The sequence below is a fragment of the Pan paniscus genome, chromosome 1 (assembly GCF_029289425.2).
Source record: "Pan paniscus chromosome 1, NHGRI_mPanPan1-v2.0_pri, whole genome shotgun sequence".
In the NCBI taxonomy this organism is placed as follows: Eukaryota; Metazoa; Chordata; class Mammalia; order Primates; family Hominidae; genus Pan; species Pan paniscus.
In genome coordinates this window covers 103,423,977-103,436,519 of record NC_073249.2, presented here as the reverse complement: position 1 = coordinate 103,436,519, position 12,543 = coordinate 103,423,977, and the positions used below count along the sequence as shown (strand labels likewise).

The following is a 12,543-nucleotide window of genomic DNA, read 5'->3' as shown; positions in this document are numbered from 1 at the left end:
ACCTAGGCCATGATGTTCTCCGGTTCAAACTAAAAATTTCACAACACCAATATCAGACAAAGCTACCCTCTCACCAAGATGAAAGAAAGACTATTTCACAATCATATTTGAGCACAAACAGAACACTGTTCAAACCATAATATGATCAAACATTCCCCTTTCCCAGCTACTAATAGTGACTGTTAATTCTTTTATTTTTTATTTTTTTGAGACGGAGTCTTGCTCTGTCGCCAGGCTGGAGTGCAGTGGCGTGATCTCGGCTCACTGCAACCTCTGCCTCCCGGGTTCAAGCGATTCTCCTGTCTCAACCTCCGGAGTAGCTGGGACTACAGGCGCCCACCACCACACTCAGCTAATTTTTGTATTTTTAGTAGAGACAGGGTTTCACCATATTGGCCAGGCTGGTCTCGAACTCCTGACCTTGTGGTCCGCCCGCCTTGGCCTCTCAAAGTGTTGGGATTACAGGCGTGAGCCACTGCACCTGGCCTTATTTTTTATTTTATTTTATTTTTTTGAGACAGTCTCTGTCACCCAGGCTGGAGTGCAGGGGCGTCATCTCAGCTCACTGCAACCTCTGCCTCCTGCGTTCAAGCGATTCTCCTCCCTCAGCCTCTCAAGTAGCTGGGATTACAGGCATGCCCAACCATGCTCGGCTAATTTTTGTATTGACTGTTGATTCTTTACCAATTATGTGTTTAGTTCTGCAACCATTCCTCCCACTTTCTAGATAAAAATATCGAGATTCCCAGGGGAAGAATTGTCCCACAATTTCCCCATAGTGTTTGCTGTCTCCTCTGTTGCAATGAGCCAATATACTCAGATTTGACTATAGGTTTGTTCCTGATGGTTATAGACTGGAGCGCCTCAACACCGTAGAGAAGATGGATGCCGTTCTGATTCTTTGTTATTTGCCTTAAACTGTTCTCCCAGCTCCCCTCCCAAAAGCTTATAGAATCTTCTACCTGTTCCTACTATTCTGAAACTTCATGATCTATTTTCATCCACCATGCTGGGTACACAGTGTGCTCTTTCAATATAGAAATGTATATTTTGGAGGTATCATTCCAAAGATGTTTATGCATATACAGTTAAAGGTATATATTTATTTCCTGCAACTACCATCACCCTTTTGATATACTTTTGCTGCATAATAAACCATCCCAAGCTTATTGACTTAAAATAACAATAAGTTATTATTTTTAGTGATTCTGTGAGTTGGCTTGGAAATTCTTCTGGTTCAGGCTGATTCATTTGGGGCTGGATGGTCTAGGATGGCCTCACTCACACATCTGGGGTATAGCTGGATTGGTTGGGAAAAGTGAGATGCATGGATCTTTTTCTTCATGTGATCTCTCTAGCAGGCTATCTTGGGGGGATCTTCAGATCATGGTCTCAGAATTTCAAGTGAAGCAAAAAGCAGGTAATCCCCCCATGTGCAAGCCTCTCTTCTGTCAGTTTTGTGAAGGCACCAACATTTGCCCAAAGCAAGTCACATAGCCAATCCCAGATTCAAACAGAGGAGAAATAGACTCTCTTGATGAGAGAAGCTGGAAAATATAACCAACATTTTTTTCTTTTTCTTTTGAGACGGAGTTTCGCTCTTATTGCCCAGGCTGGAGTGCAATGGTGCAATCTCAGCTCACCGCAACCTCCGCCTCCCAGGTTCAAGCTATTCTCCTGCCTGAGCCTCCCTAGTAGCTAGGATTACAGGCATGTGCCACCACGCCTGGCTAATTTTGTATTTTTAGTAGAGACAGGGTTTCTACATATTGGTCAGGCTGGTCTCGAACTCCTGACCTCAGTGATCCGCCTGCCTCGGCCTCACAAAGTGCTGGGATTACAGGCGTGAGCCACCGCGCCCGGCCATGACACAAAGTTTAAAAGAAAAATTTTTTTTAATTTTTTTTGGTCAGGCGTGATGGCTCACACCTGTAATCCCAGGACTTTGGGAGGCCAAAGTGGGTGGATCACCTGAGGTCAGGAGTTTGAGAACAGCCTGGCCAATATGGTAAAACCCCATCTCTACGAAAAATACAAAAAAATTAGTCGGGGGTGGTGGTGCGCACATGTGGTCCCAACTACTGGAGAGACTGAGGTGGGAGAATCACTTGAATCTGGGAGGCGAAGGTTGTAGGGAGCCAAGATTGTGCCACTGCACTCCAGCCTGGGCGACAGAGATTCAGTCTCCAAGAAAAAAATTTTTTTTACTTTTATAGATATTGTCATAAGGCACCCTGTAGAACTTGTACCAACTTATCCTCTCATTCACAAGGTATAATAACCTTCCCGCCGGGCGCGGTGGCTCAAGCCTGTAATCCCAGCACTTTGGGAGGCCAAGGCGAGCGGATCACAAGGTCAGAGATCGAGACCATCCTGACTAACACAGTGAAACCCCGTCTCTACTGACAATACAAAAATTAGCGGGGCGTGGTGGCGGGCGCCTGTAGTCCCAGCTACTCGGGAGGCTGAGGAAGGAAAATGGCGTGAACCCTGGAGGCGGAGCTTGCAGTGAGCCGAGATCTGCCACTACACTCCAGCCTGGGCGAAAATGCGAGACTCTGTCTCAAAAAAAAAAAAAAAAAAAAAAAAAACCCTCTCCAACATAAACTTTAGGAAAATTTACCATTAGTTTGGGCACAGTGGCTCAGGCCTGTAATCCCAACACTTTGGGAGGCTGAGGTGGGCATATCGCTTGAGTCCAGGAGTTTGGGACCACCCTAGGCAATACAGTGAGCCCTCATCTCTACAAAAAGTTAAAAAATCAGCCAAGCATGATGGCAAGCGCCTGTAGACCCAGCTACTTGGGAGGCTAAGGTAGGAGGATCAGCTGAGCCTGAGGGAGGTGGAGGTTGCAGTGAGCCAAGATCATGATACTGCCCTCCATCTTGGGTGACAGCAAGATACTGTCTCTAAAAAAAAAAAGAAAGAATTCCTTGGATATTTCTCCTTGGTATTTTCCTCTTGAACTTTATAATCATATTGTCTAGTTTGAATAAAAAAGAAAAAATTCTTTGGACAGTTTTATGAAAATCATGTTAAATTCAGACACCAAGTAAAGGAGAGGTGCTGTCTTTATGATGTTGAGTCTCCTATCCAAGAATATGATACACCCTCGGTTAATAGGGAAGGAGGCTGCCCTAATACAGTGGTTCCCAAACTTGAACATTCCAAACTACCTAGAGAGCTTGTTAAGTAACAGATGTTGGGGCCACCCTGGGGGTTTCTGATTCAATAGGTCTAAGGTGGCACTCAATAGTTTGCGTTTATCTCAAGTTTCCAGGTGATACTGAAGATGCTTGTCCTGGGACCACACTTTGAGAATAACTGGTCATTTTGGAGATGGTTGGTGGACTATATGTAAGTGAGACTAAAGCATATTTACACTCTTAAAAAATAAAAAGTACTGGTAAATGATCCTTAGGGAAAGGAGGTGGAAGATCTGTAGGAGGAGTTGAAAAGGAATGTTCAGGCCGGGAGCGGTGGCTCATGCCTGTAATCCCAGCACTTTAGGAGGCCAAGGCGGGCAGATCACCTGAGTTCAGGGGTTCGAGACCAGCCTGGCCAACATGGTGAAACCCTGTCTCTACTAAAAATACAAAAATTAGCTGGGCTTGATGGCGGGCGCCTGTAATCCCCAGCTACTCGGGAGGCTGAGGAGGGAGAATCGCTTGAACCCGGGAGGCGGAGGTTGCAGTGAGCCGAGATCGGGCCACTGCACTCCAGCCTGGGTGACAGAGCGAGACTCTGTCTCAAAAAAAAAAAAAAAAAAAAAAAAAAAGAATGTCTCTTGAATGGTGCCAATCTTGGCTTCCACCCACCTGGCAAACCAACTTAACCTACGCCAGCAAAAGCAACAGTTAAAGGTAATTTAGCAGGAGCAAATGTAAGGCAAACAACTCCAGGCTTTCGGGAACAGAAAAAAGTTCTCCGGTGGATCAATAACTAATTCAAAGTAGTGGGCCCAGCACTCTGGAGTGGCAGCCTATATTCATCAAATAAGACTGCAACTGTTAACTCCCTACTCGCTGCCCTACCCGTTCGTCTTTGCTCCTCCTTTTCTTTGCTCTTCCGCTTCTCTCCTCCGCCTCCTCAACTTCTTTTCTAGAGCCCTCTCCTCTTTTCCCTAACCTTCCTAAACTGGTTGTATTTTACAGCCCTTTGCGGCTGATGAAGGCTTCAAAACCTAAAAAGCAAACAGATGCTCCCTAACACCTAGCTGAGAATATTTTAACTCACTACAAAGGCCTTTCAAAACCCCATTCAAAATTTCCCACCAACAAGAAGAGAACCAGTATTTCCCTCTGGAGCCGTCCTAAGGCTGTTCTCCCTGGAGCAGTGTCGGAGCGATTTCGGACTCTTCTCAGAGCTGCTCAGCTTGTCTGCCTTCGCCCAGTTGAGAAGCCCATCGTGGATTCGAAGTATGTGGTCACTACAGCCACTAGAATCCCCAGATTCCTCTTTTCTTTTTTTTTTTTTTTTCTTTTTTTTGAGACCGAGTGCAATGGCGTGATCTCGGCTCACCGCAACCTCCGCCTTCCAGGTTCAAGCAATTCTCCTGCCTCAGCCTCCCGAGTAGCTGGGATTACAGGCATGCACCTCCACGCCCGGCTAATTTTGTATTTTTAGTAGAGAAGGGGTTTCTCCATGTTGAGGCTGGTCTCGAACTCCTGACCTCAGGTGATCCGCCCACCTCGGCCTCCCAAAGTACTGGGATTACAGGCGTGAGCCACTGCGCCCGGCCCAGATTCCTCTTTTCTTGATGAATTTGGGGTGAATGGAGACGATTTCTGGAATCAGTTACCATAAAAGGACAGTAGCCGCTGTGGCGATTTAGAAGTTCATGTTTCCATGGTAGCTAAGCGAGAGGGTTAAATAAAAACACAGCGCCCAACGTGGGGCTCGAACCCACGACCCTGAGATTAAGAGTCTCATGCTCTACCGACTGAGCTAGCCGGGCACTGATTAATGATGTCTTCTTATATGGAATCATTTTCCACTGACGGAGTGGTTGTATGATCTAATTGCATATTATTGTGTGTGAAAGAAGTTTCAGGACCTAGGACTGGTGGACACGGCAGTAGCCTTTTCATAATAGCTTTTTGCCATGAAGGAATTCGGGGTTTAGAGAGCGATGGGGGCTGCAGAGAGCCAGGAAGTCTCGCGGAGGACTCGGGAATCACGAGTCCTGCCTGAAACCTTAGTGTTTTCCGCACATTCCTTCCACTGAGGGAACCTCTTCACCCACTTCAGAGGAGGGTGCGAAAGAGCCCGAGGAAACTCAGATGAGAGGCGCAAAGACCTCTCTGCAAAGCATTTTAATTCTCCATCCTGGAAGAGGCACTGAGTTCCAGAGTCACGAGGGAAGGGTTCTCTCCTCTGCTCAAGTGAAGGCCAAAAGAACAACCGTGGTCCCAGCTCCGTGGGCCTCTATATGGCTCTAACGCTTCCCGCCTGGGCTGCTTAGCGCCTTGGTGGGCGAGCCGCAGTGTGAGCCAACTGGAACTATTGTTGTTTGAGACAGGGTCGCGCTCTGTCGCCCAGGCTGGAGTGCAGTGGCGCGATCATAGTTCATTGCAGCCTCTACTTCCCGGGCTCAAGCGATGCTCCCACCTCACCCTCCCTAAGTAGCTGGGACCAAAAGCGCCCGCCACCATCTTAAAAATTCTTTTTCTGGCCGGGGGCGGTGGCTCAAGCCTGTAATCCCAGCACTTTGGGAGGCCGAGGCGGGTGGATCACGAGGTCAGGAGTTCGAGACCAGCCTGACCAACATGGTGAAACCTCGTCTCTACTAAAGATACAAAAATTAGCTGGGCGTGGTGGCGGGCGCCTGTAATCCCAGCTACTCAGGAGGCTGAGGCAGGAGAATTGCTTGAACCCGGGAGGCGGGGGTTGCAGTGAGCCGAGATCGCGCCACTGCACTCCAGCCTGGGCGACAGAGCAAGACTCTGTCTCAAAAAAAAAAAAAAAAAAAAAAAAAAAAAAATTCTGACAGTGTGGGGAGGCGTCTCAAGCTGGTCGCGAACTCCTGGACTCCAGGGATTCTCCCGCCTCCGAGACTTCCCAAAGCTGCTGGGATTACGTAATGGCGCGAGCCACCACGTCGGCCTGGAGCTATTGTTATTCACCGAATCTGTGGACTGCACTTCCGCGGGGATGCCTTAAGCGAAGGCAGAATTACAAGCATGTGTCACTCTTTTAAAAGTGTTAATTAAAAAAAAAAACTGCCACCTCAGCAAGTTAGAACCACCTGCCGTGACTCGGATTCGAACCGAGGTTGCTGCGGCCACAACGCAGAGTACTAACCACTATACGATCACGGCGAGCCACTAACGAAGCGGCGCGCTACAGCTGGATTTAATGCCTCTTGAAATAGGAATGGCTGTTTCGTGCTACTTTTATTTGGCCGGTCCGTGACGTCCGCATCAATCAATTCCAAACTTTTTCACTCTGCAACCTTGAAGCTCCGACACCTGAATCAGTTTCTTAGACTCTAAATCCCTCGATGCCAGCGATAGCACCACCCGCTCCGCTGGGCGGCGGCGGGCCAAGGTCCTGACTAGAGGGCAGAAAGCGTCAGCTGCAACCCGGGACCACGCCGCCTCTCGCCTCTCTCCTCTCCGCCTCCATTTCCCTCTTCCCCCTCCAAAGAATCAAGCTGCTTCGCCCAGGGATGAGAGGGGCAGCCTCGAAGGATTTTTCAAATTACATCTGCAGCCTGTACCACGGAATTGAGGTTTCTCTTCCCAGAATGGTGGAACCGGAAGAAAAACGGAGCTAGTGAGCTGGGGAGGGGATGAGAGCCCCGTCTTAATTTCTTGCTTCCGTCGCAGGTACAAGAAGCGCTGAGTACTCTCTGTCTGGCATTGTGGGAGCTTGTGCTGACTTCCTCATCTTGACTCATAAATATATCAGAGCCACCTCTGCCGATTCAGAAAAACAAATCCAACCAGCCTCTATTTCAGACACTTCCTTAGACCCCTAGGAGAGTTATTGTTAACTTCCCTAGACCCCTAGGAGAGTTATTGTTTGGACGCCAGCGGCCGAACCCATCAGACGGGCTAGGCGCGCACGTGCAGTTACCAAAATACAGATGTTTGCTGTGGGAGGGACAGACCATACTGGTGCAGACCTAGGACACAAAAGTGGTCAAAACTCTTTTCCTGCGTTCCCTACTTTGCTCGGTTTCCAGGCCTACTCAGTCTAAAAAGAAAAACCGACACTGCGTTGGCCGGGAATCGAACCCGGGTCAACTGCTTGGAAGGCAGCTATGCTCACCACTATACCACCAACGCATCTGAAATACGCTTGATTCCTTTAGAGTATCAGAACTAAATAATCAGGTTTGTCTTCCCGTTTATTTCTAGGCTAAGCAATTTAGACTGCAGGAAAAACCTACAAGAGGAAAATTAAAAGGAAGCTCTCTGGAATTTCTCCTATTAAAAATTCTGTAGTAGTATCTTGTTTCACACCTTTAAGAAAAGTCAATTCTAGTTTCCTGGACATTTATTCCACACATGCGCAAAATTACATATGTACAAGACCGTATATGACAGCATTTTTTTTTTCCAAAGAGCAAAGGGCTAGAAATAACCTAAGTGTCTATAATAGGAAGCTGGCTAAACTAATTATGGAAAATCCATACAACGGAATGCTATGTGCCAGAAGAAAGAATGAGGAAGTTCTTCATGTCTAATCTGTAAGTACTTCCAAAATATACTGTTAAATGGAAAAGGCAAAGTGCAGAAAGTGTGTATAGATTACTTCCATTTGTACAAGGGGGAGAGAATGTTTAAATATATATACGTATGTATATATGCATGTACTTGCATTTGCATAAAACATCTCTAACATAATGAAGAAACTTAACAGCGGTTACTTCATTAGAGAGAAAATAAATGGTAGAGGTGAAAGTCAGGTTTATCAGTTCTGCCCTTTTGTATATTTGAATCCTAAACCATGTAAATATATTACCTTTTCGAAAATCCAGTAATTAAATTGAAAGAAAATACGTTACTGAAGGATATTTATTTCCACTGCAAAGTGTTAGAAATACATTGTTAACCTTAAAAATAGCTGGTGTTGGCCGAGCATGGTAGCTCACGCCTATAATCCCGTCCCTTTGGTAAGGCAGAGGCGGGTGGATCACCTGAGGTCAGGAGTTCGAGACCGGCCTCACCAATATGGTGAACCCCGTCTCTACTACAAATACAAAATTAGCCGGGCGTGGTAGCGCAGGCCTGTAATCCCAGCTACTTGGGAGGCTGAGGCAGGAGAATCGCTTGAACCCGGGAGGCGGAGGTTGCAGTGAGCCGAGATCGCGCCACTGCACTCCAGCCTGGGGCAACGACAGCGAAACTCCGTCTCAACAGCAACAAAAACAGCTGGTGATAAAATAGTATTATAGCATACTTCCACTTTGTTTCAAAACCTAGATATTGAGTGGTCTTCGGGTGATAGAATGGTGAGCGATTTCTTTATTTGTGTTTTTCTACATTTTCTGTATTTCAGTTTTCAGTGGGATGGGGAAGATTGACTAGCAGATAACGTTTATTTAAAAGATCCTAAGAGAAAGCAGTAAAGGAAGATATTACTCTTTCCCTGACCGGGAATCGAACCCGGGCCGCGGCGGTGAGAGCGCCGAATCCTAACCACTAGACCACCAGGGAAGCTGCTAAATCTTCCCGGTTGCAGATATATGATTCTACTAAGTGCTGCGGTTCGTGCCTGTAACTGCTAAACACTGAAGCCAAAGTGGCCAGATTGCTTGAGCTCACTAGTTGGAGACCAGCCTGGGCAAAGTGGCAAACCCGGGCTCTATCAAAAGCACAATTAGCCGGGCGTGGTGGCGCTTGCCTGTAGTCCCATCTACCCGAGAGGCCGGATCGCTTGAGCCTGGTAGGCGGAGGTTGCAGCGAGCCGTGATCGTGCCACTGCACTCCAACTTGATGACAGGGCCAGAGCCTTCCTCAAAAAAAAAAAAAAAAATTACATGATTCTAACTAAAAGTTTATTTCCACTTATTCTTTTTCATATTATTTTTCACTGCCTAGATTCTGAGATTCTTGCATACTGGGCCTTTCCTATGTTGGGGCTTCTTCCCGGTACTTCTTTCCTGCAGTAGAAAACATTGTGAAAGAATTCTCCAGCCCGGCTCTCAGAGCCTAGGGAGCATCGTGTACACGTGATTACAGTCCCCAAGACCAGAGACCAATGTCCGGAGAGAAGAGGGTGAGACAGAGAGGAAGCTCACCTCCTTGTAGTTGCAGTGATTTCCGGAATTGTGAACATTAGAAAAGTAGAGACCCAGCTACGTCTTTGCCAAAAACAACCAGGAACTTTTCCTTAAGGAACATAAAAGACGTCATGCGAGTAACACTAGGAGATCCTGGGCCCACTGCACCTTTTTTCATGTCGTGTGAATTGTAGGCCAAACTGTTAAAACAAATATTACAGACGAGTGAAAATCACTCAGCCTAGAGGTACTTGGTGCTCAGCAGGATCTGAGCTCAACTCACTAGTGGGAGACTAAGAGAAACTCAGGGCCTTTAACCTTTAAAAATTACGAGGTCCCGGGCGCGGTGGCTAATGCCTGTAATTCCAGCACTTTGCGAGGCCGAGGCGGGTGGATCACGAGGTCAAGAGATCGAGATCATTCTGGCCAACATAGTGAAACCCCGTCTCTACTAAAAATACAAAAAGTAGTCGGCGTGGTGGCGGGCGCCTGTAGTCCCAGCTACTCGGGAGGCTGAGGCAGGAGAATCGTTTGAACCCGGGAGGCGGAGGTTGCAGTGAGCGGAGATTGCGCCATTGCACTCCAGCCTGGGCATCAAGAGTGAAACTTTGTCTCAAAAAAAAAAAAAAAAAAAATATGAGGAAGCCGGGCGCGGTGGCTCAGACGCCTGTAATCCCAGGACTTTGGGAGGCTGAGGCGGGTGGATTACCTGAGGTCAGAAGTTCGAGACCAACCTGGCCAACATGGTGAAATCCTGTCTCTACTAAAAATACAAAATTAGTCAGGCGTGCTGGCGCTTGCCTGTAATCCCAGCTACTCGGGAGGCTAAGGCAGGAGACTCGCTTTAACCCAGGAGACGGAGGTTGCAGTGAGCCGAGATCACGCCATTGCACCCCAGCCTGGGCAACAAGAGCAACACAAAATAAAAATTGCGAGGAAGGAAAAGAGGGAGTGAAGAGAAAGAAAACTGGGGTGCATGCATTAATGTGTTGCAAGCTAACTTTATGAGCGAGAAAAGAAAGCAAATGCGGGCTGGATACAGTGGCTCAAGCTTGTAATCCCAGCACTTTGGGAGGCTGAGGCAGGTGGATTGCTTTGAGCTTAGGAGTTTGAAACCAGTCCGGGCAGCAGGGTGAAATCCTGTCTGTACCAAAAATTACAAAAAAAAAAAAAAAAAAAGAAAAAAGAAAGAAAGAAATCTTAGTGAATTGTGTTTGCCATATTGTACTTTCAGCTTTTCTGTAAGCTTGAAGTTTTAAAAAATAAAAGGTTAAGAAAAAAATGAAACAATCAAAAGCCTCCCCTTCTGGTCTTTTTTGGTCAGATGACCCCAAGTGATGAATTCTGTGCCCATGAGTTCAAGCAGAAATTTTTAAAAGCAACCCCACTCCCCAAACACACTCTTACATCAGAAAATATTTTTGATAATGAATTTAAAACCTGAAAGATTGAATCATCAATGGTGTGTGTATATCAGCAAGGCCTGACAGAAAAAAAAAAAAAAATGGATGGTGAGATACAGAGTTTGGGGGGATTATCATAGTTGTTGTTTTGAGACACGGTCCTACTTTGTTGCCCAGACTGTAGTGCAGTGCTGAGCTCCTACCTCAGCCTCCTGAGTAGCTGGGACTACAGGTTCCGGCCACCACACTCAGCTAATTTTGTGTCTGTGGTAGCGGAGATACTAGGCCTCACCATATTGCCCAGGTTGGTCTTAAACTCTTGGGCTCAAGCCATCCTCCCACCTCGGCCTCCCGAAGTGCTGGGATTACAGGCATAAGCCACGAAGCCTGGTCTTGTTTTGCTTTCAAAGTATCAATGTTATAACGTTGTTCAAGAAACGTTGTTTAAATCTTCCACTCATCCAGTCTCCACTTTTCTATGGGTTTAAATGCCATAAAATAGGAAGACGAGTAACTAAATGCTAGACATTTATTTTCACAAAGACAACAAGAATCCTGTTGTCATGTCACCAAGGAGCCTAACAGAGCCCACTTCCTTTTACTCCAGCTGTTTTCACTGGACCAAGGCTGAAAAACAAAAAGCATCTAACCTTCAGAACAACATCTCGGGATCTTACCCAGAATGGGGACAAGGCAGCAGAATTTATTTTTCTATGTTGCAGAGGAAATCAGCCTCCTGTTTTGGTCAACAGTACTTTTTCATTAATTATTCTGCCACCTGCTGGTAATTTTTTGTTAAGAAAGGACCGAGGAAGGACAGACAGTATGAGCTATGGGAGCTAGCCACTTGTCTCAACATCAAAGTACCAGAAGGAATCTGGTCAAAGCACCAAGACAGGATTACGCCTCCTCTTCTTGCCGGTAATGCATACCTAAAGTGGATGAGGAAGGAGTGTGGCTCATTTGCTTCACTCTGAGTTCTATTTTCCTTTTTTTTTTTTTTTTGAGACAGAGTCTTGCTCTGTCGCCCAGGCTGGACTGCAGTGGCGTGATCTCAGCTCACTGCAACCTCCACCCCTGGGTTAAAGCGATTCTCCTGCCTCAGCCCCCTGAGTAGCTGGGACTACAGATGCCCATCACCATGCCCAGCTAATTTTTGTATTTTTAGTAGAGACGGGATTTCACCATATTGGCCAGGCTGGTCTTGCACTCCTGACCTCAGATGATCTGCCAGCCTCAGCCTCCCAAAGTGCTGGGATTACAGGCATGAGCCACTGCACCTGGCCTATTTTCCTTTTTAAAAACATTTACAGATCATGTGCCAGACGAGGTATTGAAAATCTAAAAATACACCTAAGCTGGGTGTTGTGGCTCATGCCTGTAATCCCAGCTACTTGGGAGGCTGAGGCACAAGAATCGCTTGAACCCCGGAGGTGGAGGATAGGGTGAGCTGAGATCATGCCACTGCACTCTAGGCTAGTGATAGTGCGAGACTCTGTCTCCAAACAACAGCAAAACACTTAAAGAGCTGAAAATCTAGTGTAAAACCAAATAAACAAGTGAATAAAAGAGAATGGATCAGGGAGGATTGAGTAGATGTGATCTTCCCTCGTCCTCCTCCCTGGACATTATATATAAGACAACCCTAAGAAGACTGAAATGTGGACAGAAGGAGGTAGACCAGCTAGGAGCCCCAGAAACAAAGGCAGGACACAATGCTGATTTCTGTGGACTTTCTTTTTGCCTCATATACGCCATACTTGGAGCTAAAGAAACCAGCAACCTGGAAATCCCAATAGGAGCAGCCTAAAAATTCCCTAACAAAAGCCTGTTCTCTCTAGCCAAAGGATCAGGAATGAGGCAGTCTAGCAAAACAGAAAACTTTTAGACAATAATTGCACTATTCCA

General features: G+C 46.6%; 4 non-coding genes across 4 annotated transcripts; all 4 read right to left on the bottom strand.

Moving 5' to 3' along the window:
• Nucleotides 1-4,884: 4,884 nt before the first annotated feature.
• On the bottom strand, nt 4,885-4,957 carry TRNAK-CUU (transfer RNA lysine (anticodon CUU)). Its single transcript has one exon. It is a non-coding gene; the product is annotated as a tRNA-Lys (tRNA).
• A 1,291-nt stretch (nt 4,958-6,248) lies between these two features.
• Nucleotides 6,249-6,320, bottom strand: TRNAH-GUG (transfer RNA histidin (anticodon GUG)). Its single transcript has one exon. It is a non-coding gene; the product is annotated as a tRNA-His (tRNA).
• A 900-nt stretch (nt 6,321-7,220) lies between these two features.
• Nucleotides 7,221-7,292, bottom strand: TRNAG-UCC (transfer RNA glycine (anticodon UCC)). The gene has a single exon. It is a non-coding gene; the product is annotated as a tRNA-Gly (tRNA).
• A 1,302-nt stretch (nt 7,293-8,594) lies between these two features.
• Nucleotides 8,595-8,666, bottom strand: TRNAE-CUC (transfer RNA glutamic acid (anticodon CUC)). Its single transcript has one exon. It is a non-coding gene; the product is annotated as a tRNA-Glu (tRNA).
• Between the last annotated feature and the right edge of the window lie 3,877 nt (nt 8,667-12,543).